At 43.9% G+C, this 22,360-nt stretch overlaps 1 protein-coding gene and 1 pseudogene across 2 annotated transcripts in view; both read left to right on the top strand.

The window, feature by feature from the left end:
- LOC136792680 (uncharacterized) overlaps window positions 1–22,360 on the top strand; it is a 506,767-nt gene that overhangs the window by 87,270 nt on the left and 397,137 nt on the right. The window lies entirely within an intron of this gene.
- On the top strand, window positions 6,406–7,754 carry LOC131742193 (cytochrome b-c1 complex subunit 2, mitochondrial pseudogene; annotated as a pseudogene).

Raw genomic sequence — 22,360 nt, 5'->3', positions numbered from 1 at the left:
CATCTAATGTCTCCCCTGGAACTGAGGCTCGTGGGCAAACGATGCTTTTGCCATGACCGTGATTCATTCAGGTCAATTTCCACCCCCCTCACCTGGGCTCATGCTTCCCGTGACCTCACTTAAAAAAAAAAAACAACTCCCTTATGGGCTTCCCTGGTGGCGCAGTGGTTAAGAATCCACCTGCCAATGCAGGGGACACGGGTTCGAGTCCTGGTCCGGGAAAATCCCACATGCCGCGGAGCAGCTAAGCCCGTGTGCCACAGCTACTGAGCCTGCCCTCTAGAGCCGGCGAGCCACAACTACTGGGTCCGCGTGCCACAACTACAGAAGCCCGCATGCCTAGAGCCCGTGCTCCGCAACAAGAGAAGCCACCGCAATGAGATGCCCGCGCAACACCACGAAGAGTAGCCCCCGCTCGCCGCAACTAGAGAAAGCCCGCGTGCAGCAACAAAGACCCAACATAGCCTAAAATAAATAAAAGTAAAATAAATAAATTTATTTTAAAAAATCCCTTAAAAGTTGCAGATACATGAGTCACTGACTTCACAACTGTCGCAGAAAGGTCTGAACGAGTGTGATGATTGTTTCCTGATGTCTCTCATCAGTGATTTAGCTGTCCCCGTAACCACAATAAGCTCATCAAGGCTCGATTCCACGTGGGTGAATTCCACATCCCATCTGAGTCATCCAGGAAAAAAGGAATGCGATCCTCCAGAATTAGCGCCACCACAATGCATGAATTTTGCATATTATTTGTCAGGATTTATTTGACTTAATTGCCAAGTTTATCGTCATGGTTGTGTTTACACGTCACAATGAACCACCCTGAACTCCTTACATGACGATGCGCTATGCTTTGTCATGGAATGGTCAGAATTAATCTGGAAAACTCAACCGGTAATGTAATTACAAATCATATCTGTTTGTTTGAATATAAAATAAAATTTCCCCCTCTGCCTAAAAGTGCTTCGTAGTTTCTTGGTTTGCTTAGGAAATCATGAAAGAATTTTATTTGTCCACACTTCAAAATCAAACTTTATTTTTTTAAAAAAATTTACCATTTCACTCCCCAAAATCTCTCTGACTGCTGCGAAAGACTGAATGTCCAAATTCACGTGTTGAAGCTCTGTCCCTCAACGTGATGGTTTTGGAAGGTGGGGCCATTGGAGAGTGGTTAGGTCATGAGGGTGGAGCCCTCAGAAATGGGATTAATGCCCATATAAAAGAGACCCCAGAGAGCTCCCTCACTCCTTCTACCAAGTACGGACACAGAGGGAAGGCAGCTTTCTATGAACCAGGAAGCAGGCTGTCACCAGACACGCAATCTGTGGCCACATCTTCATCTCGGACTTTCGGCCCTCGGGGGTGTGAAAAAGAAGGCACCCAGTCCGTGGTGTTCTATTATAACGGCACAAGGGGACTAAGACAGATGCTAATGGATTGATGTAGCTTTGGTGATCACATTTAATTTGCACAAAGAGCTCAGTTTTTTTTAGATGAGACATGGCCAGAAAGGGAACTTCTATGAAAGTGCAGGCTTAAATTAAGAAAGCAGTTCATTACCACCTGTACCGCTTTTCTCCTTGAGGGCAAAGAATGCCTGCAGGCAATGTTTTATCTTAACTCGTGATCATGAGTAGCACTTTTGATAGTTAACACTCCTAAACACCTTTCTTCATCACCTCCCCATCCATCTGGAAAGGAAATTGTGTTTAAAATTACTCGAAGCTACTATCCACCTGTGGCCAACACCCAGAAGCCATTCTTACCTTCTCCCAGTTCACCAAACCCGATCAAATAAATTTTGATATGTTACATTTCATCGTCATTCAGTTCAAAACACTAATGTCTGGTTTGAGTTCGTCTTTAAAATTGTGTTATTTAATTCCCAAATATCTGGGAGTTTTTCATAGATCTGGTATTGATTTCTAATTTAGTTCCATTTTGGTCAAATAAATCCTATTATTTTAAAGCTTTAAAATTACTTGAATCTTTTATTAGGGCCCAGAATATGATCTATATCCATAAATCCATGAATACTTGAGAATACGTTTTCCACTTGTGTCAATTACCGAAAGAGTTACTGAAGCATCTCTCTCTCTTTTTTAATCTCTCTCTCTCTCTCCTGAACCCAGTCCACAGATAGATCTAAATGAGACCAAAGAGAGCAGCACCGAGTTAAATAGTCTTCTTGTGCAGCAGAGATAACTCTTGTGATGAAACCCAGACTCGCCAGATGCCAGGCCTCTAGACTCTCAGCTCTTTCTTAAACCTGTCCTGATCTTCTGAGTCTCAGTCCCCACTTTTATCTCATTTTCTTCCTAATTTACCATAATGGAGAGTCAAAAGAAAAGATTAAATAATTTATCATTGTATTATTGAGCAGATTTATGTTTCTTGCTCTTCATTATGAAAACTAATGAGTAGGACATTTTCTAATTCCCTAAGCGTATCAAACTAATTTGATTTTTGCTTTTATGAAGTCTGTAATTATTCTCTTCATGGTTAATTGTCCACGGTAGGGGGAAAAAATGGTTTCTCACACCATTACTAAGTTGCAAAAATCTCATTTATCAATAATCATTTACATTAATATTAATTTCTAGCTTAATTATGCCAGCTCTTACCAGTCTTATGCCAGAGACTTCAGTAAGCCCATGGCTTCCCAGGACCAGAGCAACAGGGTAGGGATTCATCAAATGAACTGAATCTAATTTCCTTTATGGATTCTGGTTCTTAGGAGGCTTCTTTTATACTGTGATGGGCACTGAAGCACATTTGTAAGTATTAAGCAAAGATAAGAAGATGGCTGTTCTTGGATCAGCTCTTGCCTTCACTTAGAAATGTCTCATCTATTGTCTTGGTGCACAGCTGAAACTTCCATTTGTGGAATCCTGTATCGTTCACACTATTATTTAGAAAGGTTCACCTTCCTGCTGCCAAAAGACCCATATGTAGTTTCCTTGACTTACTGTGGCCACGTCTGCCCCCGGTGGAAGGCGGGCTTGAGTTCCCTATACGTCAATGTGTCATGTCAATGTCAAGGCTGTTACATCTCCCACCAGAGGTCAGCCTCTGAGTCAGGACTTCCGGGACAGTAAATTCTATGCGAGGCACGTAGTGTCTTCTCTGAATTCTCAGAGCAGGAGCCTTCCCAGCAGCTCTACGAGGGCTGCAGGGATTGATGCCTTTGCTTTTATCTGTCTGTTCTTTCTGGAAGGATTTCCACGCACAGCCCTCAGACTGCGCGGAGAAAAAGCCATTCTAGGGATCAGATTTCAGCACGCACGGATACACAGAGACAGAAAAAATGGACAATTTTCATAAAAGTTCCAGGGGATGGAGTGAGATTCCTTAATCAGGTAAATTTGCAGTGGAAAAGGTCGACAGAAGCTGAAAGGCATTGTCAGTTTCACGTGGCCTGTGGGTGTCTGCCGGTGGCCTGGGACTCCGTGTCCTATACGATCACCTCCCCAACGGCAGCGAACTTTCGCCTCATGAAAAAGGCATCACTTATCTTGGACAGGATATCAAGGCGACTTTCTTTTCTCTGCTTCCTTTCTTTCTTTCTCTCTCTTTCTTTTTTGCCGCGAGGTGCGGGATGCGGGATCCCAGTTCCGCGACCGGGGATGGAACCCGTGCCCGCTGCGTCGGGAGGGCGGAGTCTCAACCCCGGGGCCGCCAGGAAGTCCTCAGGGTGAATTTCTTAACTGATCAGTGAAGCGGGAAGTAACCTTTGTGAGCCTGCTGACTATCATTACATGCGATTGAATTTAATAACACAGTTGTGGGGCTTCCCCGGTGGCGCAGTGGTTGCGAGTCCGCCTGCCGATGCAGGGGACGCGGGTTCGCGCCCCGGTCCGGGAAGATCCCACGTGCCGCGGAGCGGCTGGGCCCGTGAGCCATGGCCGCTGCGCCTGCGCGTCCGGAGCCTGTGCTCCGCAACGGGAGAGGCCACAGCGGTGAGAGGCCCGCGTACCGCAAAATAAAATAAAATAAAATAAAATAACACAGTTGCTTCCTTGAACGATTTAACACAAAGAGACACAAAACACATGGGTGCTTAGAGATGAGGTTATTTATTCACCCACAAGCTGATCATGGCTTCATTGTCTCGGCCGTGCTGTGATTTCCACGTTACTGCCCTGAAAGGTGATGATCGCACCCGACAGAGAGCCAGTGCGTTCCCCGAAGATCGTGCACCTTGAGTGTCTTGTCACTGAGAAAAAAATGACCGCTGTGCCGATTTCACCGTGGCAAGGTTAACACAGGCTTGCTGTAAAACCAGAGGCAAGCCCACCTCTAGGTGATTAGCTACACGCTGCTTCCAATGCTCTGTCCATTCTTTCATCAGAATCAGCCCTTGTCCAGTGCCAGGTACCATGTGATTCCCAGTTGATAGCACACGTACGGGATAGGCATGGGACATGCTTGGACTAAAAATATATTCTCTGTTTATCGGAGATTCAAACTGAGCTGGATGTACTGCGTTCTTATGTACGAAAGCCTGCAACCCCAGCCTTCCGTCAGTATGCAATCTATCGGGGACGGTCAGGTACGCAATCAAAGTGCCGTGCAGTCACCAGTGTGGTGGCAGCTGCAGGTACAAACTGAAGCAGAAGTGACAGTGCGAACTGGTCCAGACAGAGGAAGTGACGGTGGAGCTTTAGTCAGAGGGAGAAGGTATCACAGACCCTGTAGGTCATCAGTCTATCTGCCTTTCACACCACTCCTGGATCTCCCAGCCTGTACCATGCACTCTGGCGCTTGCCTTGCATATTCCGGCGCCCAGGGGCTCTCCCTGCTACCCACAGCTGTGAAAGAGTTTGCCCTGTGACTGCGGGCTGGGCTGGGAGAGCTGGGCACTAATTGCAGGCCCTCGCAGGAGCCTCCCTTCACCGGTGGCTCTTAGGAGTGGAGTATAAATACCCCGCCCCCTGACACCGCAGACTGGGTCATTCTGAGGGGAGAGAGAGAGAGAGTGTGTGTGTGTGTGTGTGTGTGTGTGTGTGTGTGTGTGTGTGTGTGTGGCGGTTTTCCCCCAAATGTCACCACCCGATTGAGATCCAGTGACGCCCCGGGGCAGCCGGCTCGAGGAGCACCCTTCGCGCCTGCCTTTCCTTCAAGGCGTCAGTTTTCCGCTTCTCATCTGCTACTCCCGAAACTTCGCGAAGGAGCCCTCTTCGCTTGGATCTACAGTGTTGGATTTTGTAGCCGAGGTGGGTGGGGTGAGGAAGAGAGCGGCCCCACCCGCGAGCTGCCAGTCTGTCAGCTAAGAGACGCTCGAGAAATCATAGTTATTTGATTTTCAACGCACAGTCAAATGCTTACGCAGACTTGCAGAGCGCAGGGTTCCTTCTGCCGTTTGCCTGGCAGGCGGTGCAGGGGGTGAAATGAGCACGTGGTGAGGCCGTCCGTGCCCCCCACCCCCAGCGCGGGGAGTGGCAGGTGACGGAGGCTGTGCCCGGGGGGGGGGGGATCAGGGCGTCGCCAAGGACCCCGCCACGTGCGCCCCTCCGCCCCTGGGTGCAGCGCTCATGGCTTGTTCAACAGCTCCCCTGATGAATGTCATTTGAAAAGCGTCTCTGCTGCTTCACTGGAAGAGAGGGTCGCGCGCACCCCTCCGTACAGCGAGTTTCGTGTTGTGGGTGGGGTGGGGAAGAGAGCGGCCCCACCCGCGAGCTCCTTCCGTCTGTTTATCACCGTCTCTGGGCCAGGGAGCAGCACCCGTGTCCCCCGCGCAAGCAGACGCTCCCCTGCCCTGGCGTCCGGAGACAAGACGACGCCAGGATGAAAGTCCCGGAGCATCTTTTTCATCTGCCCGCGCTCGCTGCTCCGTCAGCATCGCGGCCTCGCCGCCAAGATCGATGAGACGCCTGGAAGCGCCCGGGCTCCTGCGGCCTCCGTGCCGGGGGCGCCGGCAGCCGCCACCTCGTCCTACCTGTGACCCACGCGCGGCTTCCCCGAACGGCCCCGCACCAACCTGGTCCACCAGTTTGGCTTTTTACACAGAGTTGCTCAAGACAACCAGTCGTGAATCTCTGGAGGCCTCGTGAGGTTTTTAGGCTTTCTCATATAAAAGCATCCGAAACCAAGATTCTCTTTCTGAAGAGGTCACCGTTGCTTTGCATCCAGGAATTAACACCAGGTACCTGTGGTCAGTGAGGAAGAGAGAGGTGGCAGGAGATGGAGTGAGTGGGGTCGGGTCCCTCAGAGCCTCGGCGACCACTTGGGAGTTTTAAAAAGTCGAAGTGGAATATGGTATGTATGTCCTTGAAGGCTTTGGAGAGGGGTCGTGGCATATGCTCTGCCATTTCACATTTAAAGTGACGTCTCTGAGTCTTGAGCCAGGAAGCTAATAGCCAGGGCCGGGTCCCTCTCGAGATTTTATTCCCTCAGAGTTGCTCCCAAAGCTAAAGCCACAAGTACCCCTGCAGGAGCGCCTCCACATCCTCAGGACCTTGAGTTTACCAAATTACCAAATGGTTTAGTGATTGCTTCTCTCTAAAACTGTGCTCCTGCCTCAGGAATTGGTTTGTTCATTGAAGCAGGCAGCAGATATGAGGACTCCAACGATTCGGGAACGTCTCATTTGCTTCGTCTTGCATCCAGTTTGACTGCAAAAGGAGCTTCATCTTTCAAGGTAACCCGTGGAATTGAAGCCGTGGGTGGCAAATTAAGTGTGATTTCAACAAGGGAAAACATGGCTTATACTGTGGAATGCCTGCGGGATGATGTTGATATTCGAGTGGCGTTCCTGCTCTGTGTCACCACAGCACCAGGATTTCGTCGCTGGGAGGTAGCTGCCCTTCGGTCTCAGCTAAGCATTGACAAAGCTGTGGCTTTTCAGAATCCACAGGCTCACGTCATTGAAAATGTGCATGCTGCGGCTTCCCGAAATGCCTTGGCTAATTCCTTATATTGTCCTGATTGTAGGATTGGAAAAGTGACACCAGATGAGTTACATGACTATGTACAGAATCATTTCACAAGTGCAAGAATGGCTCTGATTGGCCCTGATGTGAGTCATCCTGTTCTAAAGCAAGTTGCTGAACAGTTTCTCAACGTGAAGGGTGGGCTTGGTTTATCTGGTGCGAAGAGCAAGTACCATGGAGGTGAAATTCGAGAACAGAATGGAGCCGGTCTCGTCCATGCCGCTCTTGTAGCAGAACGCGCTGCTGCAGGAAGTGCAGAAGCAAATGCGTTTAGTGTTCCCCAGCATGTGCTCGGTGCTGGGCCACGTGTTAAGAGGGGCAGCAATGCCACCGGCTCTCTGTGCCAAGCCGCTGCCAAGGGAGTTCACCAGCCATTTGATGTTTCCGCTTTTAACGCCAGTTACTCAGATTCTGGACTCTTTGAGATTTACACTATCTTTCAGGCTGCAGCTGCTGGAGATGTTATCGAGGCTGCCTATAACCAAGTAGAAACAGTTGCTCAAGGAAACCTTTCTAGTACAGATGTCCAAGTTGCCAAGAACAAGCTGAAAGCTGGGTACCTAATGTCAGTGGAGTCCTCCGAGGGTTTCCTGGGTGAAGTCGGGTCCCAGGCTCTAGCTGCTGGTTCATATGTGCCGCCATCCACAGTCCTGCAGCAGATTGACTCGGTAGCTGACGCCGATGTCACAAATGCTGCAAAGAAGTTTGTTTCTGGCCGGAAGTCAATGGCAGCAAGTGGAAATTTGGAGCATACACCTTTCGTTGATGAGTTGTAGTACTGAAACACATATCGCACGAAAGAGCTGAACATTTTCTGAACCCAGAGCAGCAAGTATATGAAAGTGAAAAGTCTCTAAAGTAACATTTATCTTTTTTTCCAATGAGATGAAATATCATAAAGCATAAATACACGTAATTGTTCCCAGCTGACCTAAAGTCAGTAAAACATTTGTTTAAATAAAATAAAATAAAATAAAAAACAAAGTGATGTCTCCAATGAACTTATCTACAAAACAGAACTACGGACATTTAGAGCAGAGGGGTGGTTGCCAAGGTTCGGGGGAGGTGTTCGGGGGAGGGAAGGATTGGGAGCTTGGAATCAGCAGATGCAAACTATTATCTACAGGATGGATAACAGCAAGGTCCTACTGTACAGCACAGGGAACTCTATTCAACATCCTGTGATAAACCAGAATGGAGAAGAATATGAAAAAGAATGTATCTATATGTATAACTGAATCACTTTGCCGTACAGCAGAAATTAACTCAACATTGTAAATGAACTATACTTCAATAAAAAAAGAATTTTTTTTAAATTAAAGTGACGTCTCTGTCAAAGGGCAAAAAAGGAATCATGGAAACAGATTGCGGGTTCTTATAAATGTCCCAGAAGGGATGGTAGCGGTGTGGGTCTGGATGGTGGCAATGCCCATGGTGACATGGAGTCTGACTTTCGCCAGCTATTTTTGAGATGGGACTGATAGGAGTTGGTATTTTATTATACGTAAGGAAGGATTTAAAGCCTACTTAATGTTTATACATTTAAATAAAATCAACATATCGTTGCCGTCGTACGACGTGACATTATCAGGCTTCAGAACCTCAGCAGATGCTGACCGGTGACCTGAGGGGACTGTTAGTTGGTCGGCCAGTGACACCTGCACACCGTTACTCCCCAACAACCACGATTTATGATTTTGTCTCGTTAAGTCTGCTACTCAGAGGTCACCAGGAGAAGCCCCAGCTTTGCCCCTCCTGGAGGTGGCTCCCATGCATCCAAGGTCCATGGCAACAGTGCTGTTCTCTCTGCTGTTACCAAGACAGGGATCTCCAGGGTATGTCACAGAGGCGGAGTCCTAAGCCCTTGCCCTTCTTGGCTCCATCCCACACTTGGACATCTGAGTCCTGGGCCGTCAGTCCCATGCCAGCTGCCTCATCTCTGTCCTTGCAATTTTTCATTGAAAAACCTCAAACTCACATTTCCTTGTTTGTGTGGTTTAGTCTAAAATACATTATATAATGTTCTTGTCAATATAAAAGTGTACTGAGGGGCTGGGGGAGGGAAGGATTGGGAGTTTGGGGTCAGCAGATGCAAAGCTATGGCACATAGAATGGATAAACAAGAAAGTCCTATTGTATAGCATAGGGAATTCTATTCAATAGCCTGTGATAAACCGTCATGGAAAGGAATATGAAAATGAATGTATATGTGAATAACTGAGTCCCTCTGCTGTATAGCAGAAATTAACACAACATTGTAAATCAACTAAACTTCACTAAAATTTTAAAAAGTGTATTAAAGTAACAATTTAAATGTTTTCAGTAATAACAAATAAGCAATGTGGGAGATAGAAGAAGCAAAGCTTTCATTGTTCTGGGGGATAGTAACCCCACTCTTCCTGCACCACATAAACACATCCATAGGCCGAATTCTTTTCAAAATTCCTTTCAGGAATATTATATCTTCATTATCTTTGTTTCTCCATTGTTTTATTGTGGTAAATGCACATAACATAAATTTTACCATCTTAACCGTTTTAGGGGGACAGTTCAGTGGTATGAAATACATTCATAATGTGTCTAGAACTCTTTTCATCTTATAAAACTGAAAGTCTGTTCCCATGAAACACTAACTCCCATTCCACCCTCCCCCCAGTTCCTGGCAACCACCGTTCTACATTCTGCCTCTATGATTTTGACTATTGTAGGGACCTCATGTAACTGGAATCATACAGCATTTGTCTTTTTGTGACTAGTTAATTTCACATAATGTCTTCAAGGTTCATCTATATTGTAGCCTGTGTCAGAATTTCCTTCCATTTTAAGGCTGAATATCATTCCACTGTATGGATAGACCACACTTTGCTTATCCACTCATCATCCATCGATGGACACTTGAGTCCTCCCAGACACCATCTAGACAATCATATTTCTCATTACCAGTTTTGTGACTGTTGATAAAATTCTCACCAGCACAGCCCGCCTTACGTTCCCCAAATTTCCCATTAAAATGGAACTCTGTCTCCTGAATTCAATCAATCCGCTAACAATTACTGAATAGCCTATTCCAAATAAATTGCCCTGTTACCAACCTGCCATCTTGGGAGTGAAAAAGGGAGGTTGAGATGATACAATGAACGGATGAGTTTTGATGTGGGAAGTCATTGGGTAGAAAGTTGCAAATATCTCAACTCATTTCTTTTGAAGCTGTCAATATTTTGACTTCCCAGTAAAGTTTTTCTCTGGTTAACATGAAAGTGTGCACGTTTATAAGTGATATTTTGCAAATGAAAGGAATGTCAAAGTGCTGGAGGAACCCCATCCTGTGAGGTCTACTGCATGATGTGGTGAGTTGTAACCTACGACTGGCCCCCTCAGAGTGTCTGCGTTTGATGGTGGAAGAATTTGCACTTGGGTTTCCTCCTAAGACCAGATCTTGCACAGAATACGATAGCAAATAAGAGTCCTAGCTTGCAACTGTAAAGCTACAATTGGACAGGAAGGATTGCTATTTTAGCTTTGCATATGGAGGGTCTCAGTGTGTGACTATGTCTTTAACTTTGAACATGAGATAAGAAATTCCTTACACTTGGTGTTGACTTTGGTTTCTTACATGGTCCTTGGGCAAAATTTTACTAACACATAATGCTCTTCATGAAGCAACAGCTGGAATATACTTGGCAACAGCTGTTCATATAAATAATTCACCACTAATTGGTTCTAGGGGCACTCCTGAAATGGGATGCCAAATTGGATAATAGGTTGACGGTGCAATGGAAAGTGATAATATTATGATTATTCCCATCTGCCCTCATTGGTTACAACAAAGAGAAGGGTAACACTCCATTTCATAAGTCTGTGAACCTGGCATATTCACAGGTTCTGGGGTTTAGGAAATACTTGGTGGCCTTTGTTCAACTCAAGTAAATGTTGCCGTGTGGAAATGCACGGTGGGTATTGATGAGACTTCTGATTTTTCAAGAGAAGCCAGGGATCTGGATTTTTGCATAGAATATTCTGATGTTTCAAATGTTATCAAGTTTTCTTTTTTGGCAGTAAGACATAGCCCAACAACATGACACAAAACCAGACCTCATGGCACCATGTTGCTACCTCTAATTTATAATCTCAGATTATTCTGTTTTGTTCTGGGGAATGAATCTTATCTTCTTTAGCAGAAACTGGGTTCCCCGAAGGCTGGAACTGGCTGGGATGCCCTCTGTGTGTTTTCCTCTTATCCTGACTCTTAATGGGCTTTGCTTGGGGGTTGGGGAGTGGTTATGGAGGGTCTAAAACATTGCTGAACTCCCTCCTGGAGGGGGTCCCATGGTAACCTTAGAGGGAAGAGAAGTCCATCCTGATTGACAGGCACCCCTGGAAAAATTGATAAGACAGATGACCTTGTTTTCAAAACTGAAATCAAACCACCCAGCAATATCCCACAGGACTCCTGTTTGCTTTGAAATATCATGAGGAAGAGGGAACCTTTGAAGACGCTCTCCCAAATTATTGTTTATTTTTATGACAATAGGTGAAAATGTGACTTTTGCAAATACCAGTTGTGGGATTTAGAAATATCAGTGAGCCTCAATGTATGCATATACTGTGAAATGATGCTTACACAGAAAGCAGTCTTTTTTATAATTGCACAAATTCAAAGTGTGCAGGTAAAACTAGTTGTAGAATGTGGTTAAGCCATTACTGCAGGGCGGCACCACTTGGGCTGAAAGACAGAAACATCAGCTATTCCTGCACAGAATTGAGAGGTTGGTCGTTCTCCCAGGTGATCTCAATGTGTACCCAAAGGTAAGAACCAGTGTCCCGGGATATTTCTAACCATTCCATCCCCTCGTAATTCATTCTTATACCTAATAATCACATTATATTTATATAGGGAGATTTTTTAAGAGCAGATCCTGTTTAAGATGGTCAATATAAAAGTAGTGGTTAAGAACAGGGGCTCTGGAACAGACCGCTTAGGTTCAAAGCCAGCATTTGCTCCTAAAATATTAACTAATAATAATATAAGGATTAGGAACAATATATTATGTAGCATATTATATAATATATTATTATTTATTCACTAGGGTATCTAATATAATTATATGCATAAGGATATATATTATATAAATGTTAGGATATATATGTCCTGTATATATTAATATGTATCTGTTCTATATATTACATATAATCATATAATCTGTCAAGTGTAATCTTGACAAATTTACCTCTCAGGGTTTCTGAGTCCTTCCTGTAAGACAATGATTCTACTAGTGCCTATTTGTTGAACTATTAAAAGAATTGTTTAAAGTAATGCTTTTAGGACAGTGCTTGGCACCGTAGTCTCTGACTTCCAGCCCCCAGAATTGTGGGAGATAAATGTCTCGAATCCCTCAAAGCAGCAGACTGAATGGACATGGAGTGGTCAGCTGTGCTCCGCTCGTAATGGAGAGCTGGAAGAGAAAGGCACTCGGAAATCCTGGAAAATGTAGGAGAGTTTGTTCAGACAGCCGGGCACCTGACAGAGATCAAATCCATAAAGAACGTTAGATGGTAGTTCCTCTCTCCCTCTCAGTGTGTTATTTTCTTTTTTTATTGGAGTAGAGTTGCTTTACAATGTTGTGTCAATCTCTGCTGTACAGCACAGTGATTCCATTATACATATATACACATTCTTTTTCATATGCTTTCCATGATGGTTTATCGCAGGATTTTGAATATAGTTTCCTGTGCTCTACGGTAGGACATTGTTGTTTATCCATTTTATGTACAATAGTTTGCATCTGCTAATCCCAAACTCCCAATCCTTCCCTCCCCTTCTTCTCCTCCCCCTTGGCAACTGCAAGTCTGTTCTCTATGTCCCTGAGTCCATTTCTGTTTTCATAGATAAGTTCATTTGTGTCATATTTTAGATTCCACATATAAGTGATATCATATGGTATTTGTCTTTCTCTGTCTGACTTACTTCACTTAGTATGAAAATCTCTAGGTCCATCCATGTTGATGCAAATGGCATTATTTCATTCTTTTTGATGGCTGAGTAGTATTCCAGTGTGTGTGTGTGTGTGTGTGTGTGTGTATGTGTGTGTATTTATATATCACATCATCTTTGTTTTTTATTTTTATTTTTTTTAACATCTTTATTTGAGTATAACTGTTTTACAATAGTGTGTTAGTTTCTCCTTTACAACAAAGTGAATCAGTTATACATATACATATGTTCCCATATCTCTTCCCTCTTGTGTCACCCTCCCTCCCACCCTCCCTATCCCACCCCTCTAGGTGGTCACACAGCACAGAGGTGAGCTCCCTGTGCTATGTGGCTGCTTCCCACTAGCTAGCTAATTTACATTTGGTAGTGTGTATATGTCCCTGCCACTCTCTCACATCGTCACAGCTTACCCTTCCCCCTCCCCATATCCTCAAGTCCATGCTCTAGTAGGTCTGTGTTTTATTCCCATCCTACCACTAATCTCTTCATGACATTTTTTTTTTTTAGATTCCATACATACGTGTTAGCATACGGTATTTGTTTTTATCCTTCTGACTTACTTCACTCTGTATGACAGATTCCAGGTCCATCCACCTCACTACAAATAACTCAGTTTCATTTCTTTTTATGGCTGAGTAATATTCCATTGTATATATGTGCCACATCTTCTTTATCCATTCATCTGTCGATGGACACTTAGGTTGCTTCCATGTCCTGGCTATTGTGAACAGTCAGCACGTTATTGAGTTATTTCGTGGCCAGCCCTGTGCTGGAGGCCGCAGAAATTAAGGGGGTGCAGACACCCTCTCTACCTTCTGTCACTCATAGTCAACTGGGATAGATCAAAGGCTTATGAGCCTTAAAGAAGGCCTGTCGGCCCATCATGGGAGCATAGGAGAAGAGGTGGCATTTACTTGAACCCCTGCGGCAATGTTTCCAGACTAAAAAAAGGGAAAAGCATCTTGAGGATCCTGGAAGCAGGAAGCAGTGCTTTCCAGGTACAGAAGCAGGAGAGAGTTTACTGAGGGCAGTTAAGGCACCGGGTCTGCCCTGCATGTATCTGTCAGGACTCTTCTATGCAAGTGACCAAGGCCTAACTCAACCGTGAGAAAAAGCACAGATCAAAATTAAATAAATAAAAATGAAAATGCATTGCTTGCTGATGCTGAACCGTGCAGGAGAGAACCAAGCTCTCAAAAATGGTTTTCAGGCAATGGGACTTCCATTTTTTTGGCTCGGTTTTATGCTGGAATTCTCAGGTAGACCCTTCCCAAGTGAATACAAGATAGGCCCACGTAATTCCAAACTATCCACCTATCAGATGAGAAACTTGAGTGAATTAAGAACAACGTCCTCTCAAGAGACCCATTTCTATAGTCTCTATGGGGTGTGATGCACTGCTTGGCCAGGTTTGGGCCGGGTGACCTCCTGCATCCTAAGGTTGAGATCAGCCCCCCGCTCTGAACCAGATCCAAGGAGATGCAGTGGATGGGGAAGGCGCATCCCCAAAGGAAATCAGGTGCTAACGCCAAAAGGGGGATTGGCTACGGGAAGAGAGAAAAACTAGGAACACAAAACCCAACCAAATAAACAGAACACAGATAGCTTCTACAAGCAGGGAGACATTAAGTAATTTGATGCTCTCTTGTGTTTATGTGCAATGGAATTTTCCCAGATGTAAGGTATTGAGCCATACTGAAATCTGCAGAAGTGAAAGTCCTACAGGGAGAAAATAGGATAAACCAGGAGCAGTTAAATAGTTCTTCACTGTGTGTGTGTGTGTGTGTGTGTGTGTGTGTGTGTGTGTGTGTGTGTGTGTGTGTGTCTTTATTTTGGTTTTGTTTGGGGAGGTGTTGTTCTGGGTTTTTTTCTCTGTAATTAATGAAAATAAAATGTTGAAGCAATTACAGAAACAGCTATGCTTCCTTGGAGAACTGTAGCTTGGCTGAGTAAACTTTCTTTTGTTGCCCACCCATTGTTTACAACACTGCAAGAACAGAAGGGGTTCAGAGAAATATAAGGATGTGATTTAAATAGCATTTGAAATATTTTTTTTAAGAAATCTACAAATTGGATGTAAAATTTTAAATGCAGAGGACTCAAAAGGAAAAGAAAGGAACAATGATAAATGGTGTGTATTTGTGCCTGTTATTCTTTTTTTTTTTTAATTAATTAATTTTTTTTTTTTTTTTTGCGGTACACGGGCCTCTCACCGCCGTGGCCTCTCCCGCTGCGGAGCACAGGCTCCGGACACGCAGGCGCAGCGGCCACGGCTCACGGGCCCAGCCGCTCCGCAGCACGTGGGATCTTCCCGGACCGGGGCACGAACCCGTGTCCCCTGCATCGGCAGGCGGACTCTCAACCACTGCACCACCAGGGAAGCCCCTACTTTTTTTTTAAAGCTGGTCTTTAGAGCAGTAATGACTAAAACTGTCCCCAGTCGGGGAATCCATGATGATTCGGCTCTGGACTTAGTGATTTTTGTCAAACTGCAGGAACACATGTTCAGGTTTATTTATTTAAGCACAGACCCAAAACAAAAGCTGGTGAGTCATTATGTTAAAATATATTAGCGGGTCCTTTGGACACATCTCAGCTGTCATACGCTGTATAGGAAGGGGACGGGGTTCCCCTGCACTTATTAAGCTGTATCTTTCATGAGAGGAGCCTGGAAAGAAGCCGCTTGCCCTCCGGTGTGGACTGTGTGATGCTGCATTTCATTCCAGCCTGGTTACTCCTTTTAGGGGATGCTGCAAGATCATTCTCCCATTAGGCAACACTGCGCTCACTTAACTCTGGTCATTATCGTCAGAGGGGGGACATGCTTCATTTTTATTTTATCAGAAATTCAACTCCTTAGTCCCTGCAAATCTTTGATATCCTGCCTAGTTCTTCCACGAGGCCAAACGGATGAGGAGTTTCTTGCATCTGATTGACTGTTCCCCTGAGCTAACAAAACCGCCTCCTGTGGTGCACAGCTCAGCTGCATGAGATCAGCTTCTGAAGAGGCTTATCCATCACGACATGCTCACGCTTACTGGGAGATTTTGCTTTCACTGGGGAAAATGGCTTGATGCACTATATCATTTGTTGTTGGCATTGAAGACTATTATATCTAAAGGACACACCCACTGTCATTCACTGTAAGAGTGGTCTCAGTTGGAAGTGACTTAGATGAAAGTATATATTTGTATTCAATCTGATGACATAACATATTAGGGCAAAACAATCCTTTGGTATTAGGGAGATAGATAGATACATACAGACAGACAGACATAAGGATGGATATAGATATATAGATAGATGGATGTATGGATAGAGTAGATGGATAGATAGATACATACATACATATGGATGGGTATAGATTTATAGATATGGATGGACAGGTAGACTAGGTGGATAGATAGATACATACATACAAACATACACACATACATACATAAATATGGATGGACATATATATATATATATATATATACATGGATGATGGATAGATAGAGTAGATGATAGGTAGATAGATAGGTAGATAGATAGATGATGCATAGATAGATAGAATCCTAACCACTAGACCACCAGGGAAGTCCCAGGATGTGACTTTTAAAAAACATTTTTTATTGAAGTGTAGTTGATTTACAATTTGTGTTAACTTCTGCTGTACAGCAAAGTGATTGTTATACATATATATTTTTTTCATATTCTTTTCCATGATGATTTATCACAGGACATTGAATAGAGTTCCCTGCGCTTTACAGCAAGACCGTGTTGTTTATCCATCCTATATGTACGAGTTTGCATCTGCTAATCCCAAACTCCTAATCCTTCACTCTCCCACACCCCTCCCCCTTGGCAACCACAAATCTATTCTCTATATCTGACTTTGTTTCTGTTTCATAGATAAGTTCATTTGTGTCATATTTTAGATTCCACATATAAGTGATATCATATGATATTTGTCTTTCTCTTTCTGACTCACTTCACTTAGTATGATAATCTCTAGGTCCATCCATGTTGCTGCAAATGGCATTATTTTGTTCTTTTTTATGGCTGAGTAATATCCATTGTGTATACATACCCCATCTTCTTTTCTTTTTTTTAAAAATAAATTTATTTATTTTTGGCTGTATTGGGTCTTCATGGCTGTGTGCAGGCTTTCTGTAGTCGCGGCGGGCGGGGGCTACTCTTTGTTGTGGTGCGTGGGCTTCTCATTGCGGTGGCTTCTCTTGTTGCAGAGCACGGGCTCTACGTTCGCAGGCTTCAGTAGTTGTGGCACGTGGGCTCAGTAGTTGTGGTTCTTGGGCTCTAGAGCGCAGGCTCGGTAGTTGTGACGCACAGGCTTAGTTGCTCCGTGGCATGTGGGATCTTCCCCGACCAGGGCTCGAACCTGTGTCCCCTCCGTTGGCAGGAGGATTCTTAACCACTGCGCCACCAGGGAAGTCCCTCTTGCATTATTCTTGAAGTACATTTGTACTTACTCATGCCATGTGCGTCTGTGGATGGCTGGCAAATTTGCACATGGAAATGGATACTTAGAACAAAACATCTCGTAGCTAAGCGGTCTCCTAAATTCATTCTTTGGAAATACCCACCAGGGACCTTGAGAATTTCTAAATTGAGAAAATGTGGCAACCTAATTGCACAGGAGCCTTGAATTAGGGGAACTTTAAGAAGATTCCAAAGGCAAAGGAAGTGTTGCCACTGTGATATGCAGGAGGATGAAACGGGTGATTTCTCCCTGAGCAAAAATCAAGTTGTTGGTACATCTGAAAAGAAAGAATTTGGAATCTAATATAGAAAAATGTCCATTTAGACATATAGCATTGATTTTAGTTCTATCAGCTTAGTCTTGTGCCTGTATAGATATATAGAATTTTCTTTGTACGGGCTTTTCAACATAACTTAGTGATAAAGAATTATCTGATGTTACACAATTTAAATGTTTTCATATGTTTTCTCAGATTCTGCTCTAATTCAGTAACACTTCAGTTTTCAAAGGTCTGAAATGCCAAGTTTTCCCAAGTTGGATTAAGAGTTTCCTGGGTTTTTTTGTTTTATTTTATTTTATTTATTTTTAAAATAAATTTATTTATTTTATTCATTCATTTTTGGCTGCACTGGGTCTTTGTTGCTGCTTGCGGGCTTTCTCTAGTTGCGGCGAGCGGGGGCCTCTCATTGCGGTGGCCTCTCTTGCTGCAGAGCACAGGCTCCAGGCACAGGGGCCTCCATAGTTGTGGCACGTGGGCTCAGTAGTTGTGGTTCATGGACTTAGTTGCTCCGCGGCATGTGGGATCTTCCCGGTCCAAGGCTGGAACCCACGTCCCCTGCACTGGCAGGCGGCTCTCGATCACTGTGCCACCAGGGAAGCCCTGTTTTATTTTTAAAATTCCTATTTCATTATAGATTTTATGTAGAGCCTGAAAAAAGTAAAATTGTTTTTCTGACTCACACCCATTCCCTTCCTGCTCCCCGACACTTTCCCACCACTACATCCTTCCTCCTTAGAGACCTGAACAAGGAAAAGACTTTCTCATATCATCCAACTCCTTCCACTACAAAGGACCACCCCTTCAGAATGATGCATTTTCTATCCTGATCTCCTTTAGTTCTTAGAATAACCCAGTGATGGTCGCTGATTTCACCGTTTCTGTTTTACTGATGTGGAAGCTGAGGCTTAGAGAAGGCAGGTCTTGCTGATGGGCGTTTTTATGGGTTGAATTGTGTTCTCCCAAATACACACCGAAGTCCTACCCCTTGGTACCTATGAACGTAACCTTCTTTGGAAACCTTGTCTTTGCAGATGTAATGGAGTTCAGAGAAGGTGAATAGGGTGGGCCTGAATCTAATCTGACTGGAGCCCTTAGAAGAAGGGGAGATTTGGACACTGGCTCGTAGATGCATGAATGGAAGAGAATCTGGAGCCTTTCGGAATCTTGAGCATTTAGTCCCTTCCAACCTTTAAATCCCATCATACAGCCTTTTCTCCTATTCTCACCATGTTCTTGTGTTCATTTCTGTGCCTCAGAGAGCCTGGGTTTGTTTCCGACTCAGGGCCTTTGTCTAATTAACCTCTTCTTATGGAACGATCTGCAACTCCAGCTTATATTCCTGACCTCTGGTCTTTATCTGGATCTCAGCCCAAATACCGCCTATTTGGAGATCTCTGCAATGACCACCCTAGATAGTATTTCCTACTCATCACCTTACATTCCTTCACACTCACTGCATTATTGGCCATGGAATACTTATCTTTCTCCAAACTTATTAGCCATGTGTGCCTCTGATAAAATGTGAGCTTTCTCTGTCCTTGGTCACCTTAATATTCTTAGAATCTAGAAAATGGCTGGCCAATAGCAGATTCTCAAAGCAGCACTTGTGGGAATGGTACAAAGAAAACTAAAATGACCTTCATACTCAGGACTACTCTACATCAACAAGAAGAAATTATCCATAACTCCATGTACCATAATTGTTACCGAATTAAGTTGTATGGACCCTGCTTGGGCTTTACCCTGGAGGAGGCGCTTTTTTTTTGCCATTCGGTTTCAAGCAGCTGAGTAATGAATCAGAAGCATAACCTTTATTCAGCGGCCAAAGAATGGAGAAGGGGAACTAAGTTCACAGATCAACTTCTTGCCCACCTGGGAAGAGGAGTAAGGCTTGATGGGGAGGCATATGCATTAGGCTACTGGGGCAGGGACGGGGCTTTTCAAGGGAGAGGGGTGCCCCCCCCCTTCTATGCTATTTTTGGATCTTCATGTCTGGTCCTGGCTGCTGGTAGGTGTGTCACTTAATATATTAATGTAGTCAAATCAGCATATAATGACACAGGGTCTGTTGGAGGTCAGGTTCTTCACCATCTTGGTCCCAGCTGGTTCCATTTGGGTTTTTTTGCTTGTTCGTTTGTTTGTAACTTCCTTTCTTATCTTTGGAGCCTTGAACTTAAAGATTTATGTTAACTCCTGCTAAAGGTGGGGTTGACGGGTTTTGAGCAAAGATCTGGAGGAGCTTTGGCAACATAATGTTTTGCAAAAAAAGCCAGATACACCTATCTGGCTAACGGGCAGAATCAACCCCTGTTGCTGTTAGAAGTGAGGGTAGTGGGTGTCTTTAGATGGGTGGTAACAGGAAGAGAGCATGGGCCACCCGGGCTGGCCACATGCTATTTCTTGAGCTGGAAGCTGGTCTCACAGGTATACTCACCTGGTGAGTTAGTCATCATGCTCTAAATACCTGTGATATAGTTTCACTGAATTGACCTTCGTTCAATATTGAATTTGTTTCTTAAACGTTGTTCTGGTTTGTATGTTTTTTGCCTTTTATATCTGTGATGGCCAAATTTTATACAATGCCCACAGACACAGACACACAGCACACTGAGCATTCTGCTGGCTGAGGAGAGACTGGGAAACTTTCTCCCTCCTAACCGTGTCCTGGGGGATGAGGTGTCCCGAGGCTCTCCCTGGATCTCACAGGAGCCCTCGGCTCCTTGTCTGCAAACTCAAGAGAGACGGCATGGAGCCAGTCCTGGGAAGAGAGCGGGTGTCCCCTTCATACAGAGGCTCTAGGCTTCATCTACTCTGCTGCCACAAGCCTGTAGTTTTCCAGGGGATGTTAATCCACAAACCCAGGGGACCATTACAGGAGGACAATTTCTGCCCAGGGTAAAATGAATAGATGTTGAGAAACACTCTAAACAGTACTTTTGGGTGGGCAAATGTATCCAAATGGGGACAAATCCCAGAAATGCCACTTCTAGAAATTATCCCAGGGTATAATTGGACACATGTTCCAAGATATTGTGAATAATGTAATTATCAAAGACATGCATATGATTGTGAGAACAGGAGCTAGTCTAAAGTTTCAACATTATGAAACTAGGTACATAAAATATAATCTATTTTCCGTTGAATTCAATGAAGGCATTAAAACAGATGCTGTAGAAAAATAGTTAATACATTGTACAGATTCATGATTTATTGCTTTTTTAAATTTTTTAACATTTTTATTGGAGTATAATTGCTTTACAATCTTGTGTTAGTTTCTGCTGTATAACAAAGTGAATCAGCTATACATATACATATATCCCCATATCTCCTCCCTCTTGCGTCTCCCTCCCTCCCACACTCCCTATCCCACCCCTCTAGGTGGTCACAAAGCACCGAGCTGATCTCCCTGTGCTATGCGGCTGCTTCCCACTAGCTAGCTATTTTACATTTGGTAATGTATATATGTCCATGCCACTCTCTCACTTCGTCCCAGCTTACCCTTCCCCCTCCCTGTGTCCTCTAGTCCATTCTCTAAGTCTGGGTCTTTATTCCTGTCCTGTCCTAGGTTCCTCGGAACCATTTTTTGTGTGTTTTTTAGATTCCATATATATGTGTTAGCATATGGTATTTGTTTTTCCCTTTTGGACTTACTTCACTCTGTATGACAGTCTCTAGGTCCATCCACCTCACTACAAATAACTCAGTTTCATTTCTTTTCATGGCTGAGTAATATTCCATTGTATATATGTGCCACATCTTCTTTATCCATTCATATGTCGATGGACACTTAGGTTGCTTCCATGTCCTGGCTATTGTAAATAAAGCTTCAATGAACATTGTGGTACATGACTCTTTCTGAATTATGGTTTTCTCAGTGTATATGCCCAGTAGTGGGATTGGTGGGTTGTATGGTAGTTCTATTTGTAGTTTTTTAAGGAACCTCCATACTGTTCTACATGGTGGTTGTATCAATTTACATTCCCACCAACAGTGAAAGAGGGTTACCTTTTCTCCACACCCTCTCCAGCATTTATTGTTTGTAGATTTTTTGATGATGGCCATTCTGGCCAATGTGAGGTGATACCTCGTTGCAGTTTTGATTTGCATTTCTCTAATGATTAGTGATATTGAGCATCCTTTCATGTGTTTGTTGACAATCTGTATATCTTCTAGGGAGATATGTCTATTTAGGTCTTTGCCCATTTTTGCATTGGGTTGTTTCTTTCTTTGATACTGAGCTGCATGAGCTGCTTGTATATTTTGGAGATTAATCCTTTGTCCGTTGCTTCATTTGCAAATATTTTCTCCCATTCTGAGGGTTGTCTTTTCATCTTGTTTATGGCTTCCTTTGCTTTGCAAAAGCTTTTAAGTTTCATTAGGTCCCATTTGTTTATTTTTGTTTTTATTTCCATTTCTCGGGGAGGTGGGTCAAAAGGGATCTTGCTGTGATGTATGTCATAGAGTGTTCCGCCTATGTTTTCCTCTAAGAGTTTTATATGGTCTGCCCTCACATTTAGGTCTTTAATTCATTTTGAGTTTACTTTTGTGTATGGTGTTAGGGAGTGTTCTAATTTCATTCTTTTACATGTAGCTATCCAGTTTTCCCAGCACCACTTATTGAAGAGGCTGTCTTTTCTCCATTATATGTTGTTGCCTCCTTTATCAAAGAT

The sequence above is a fragment of the Kogia breviceps genome, chromosome 15 (assembly GCF_026419965.1).
Source record: "Kogia breviceps isolate mKogBre1 chromosome 15, mKogBre1 haplotype 1, whole genome shotgun sequence".
NCBI classification, from domain to species: Eukaryota; Metazoa; Chordata; class Mammalia; order Artiodactyla; family Physeteridae; genus Kogia; species Kogia breviceps.
Note: the sequence above shows the minus strand (reverse complement) of the source record. Positions and strands in the feature narration are given on the sequence as shown.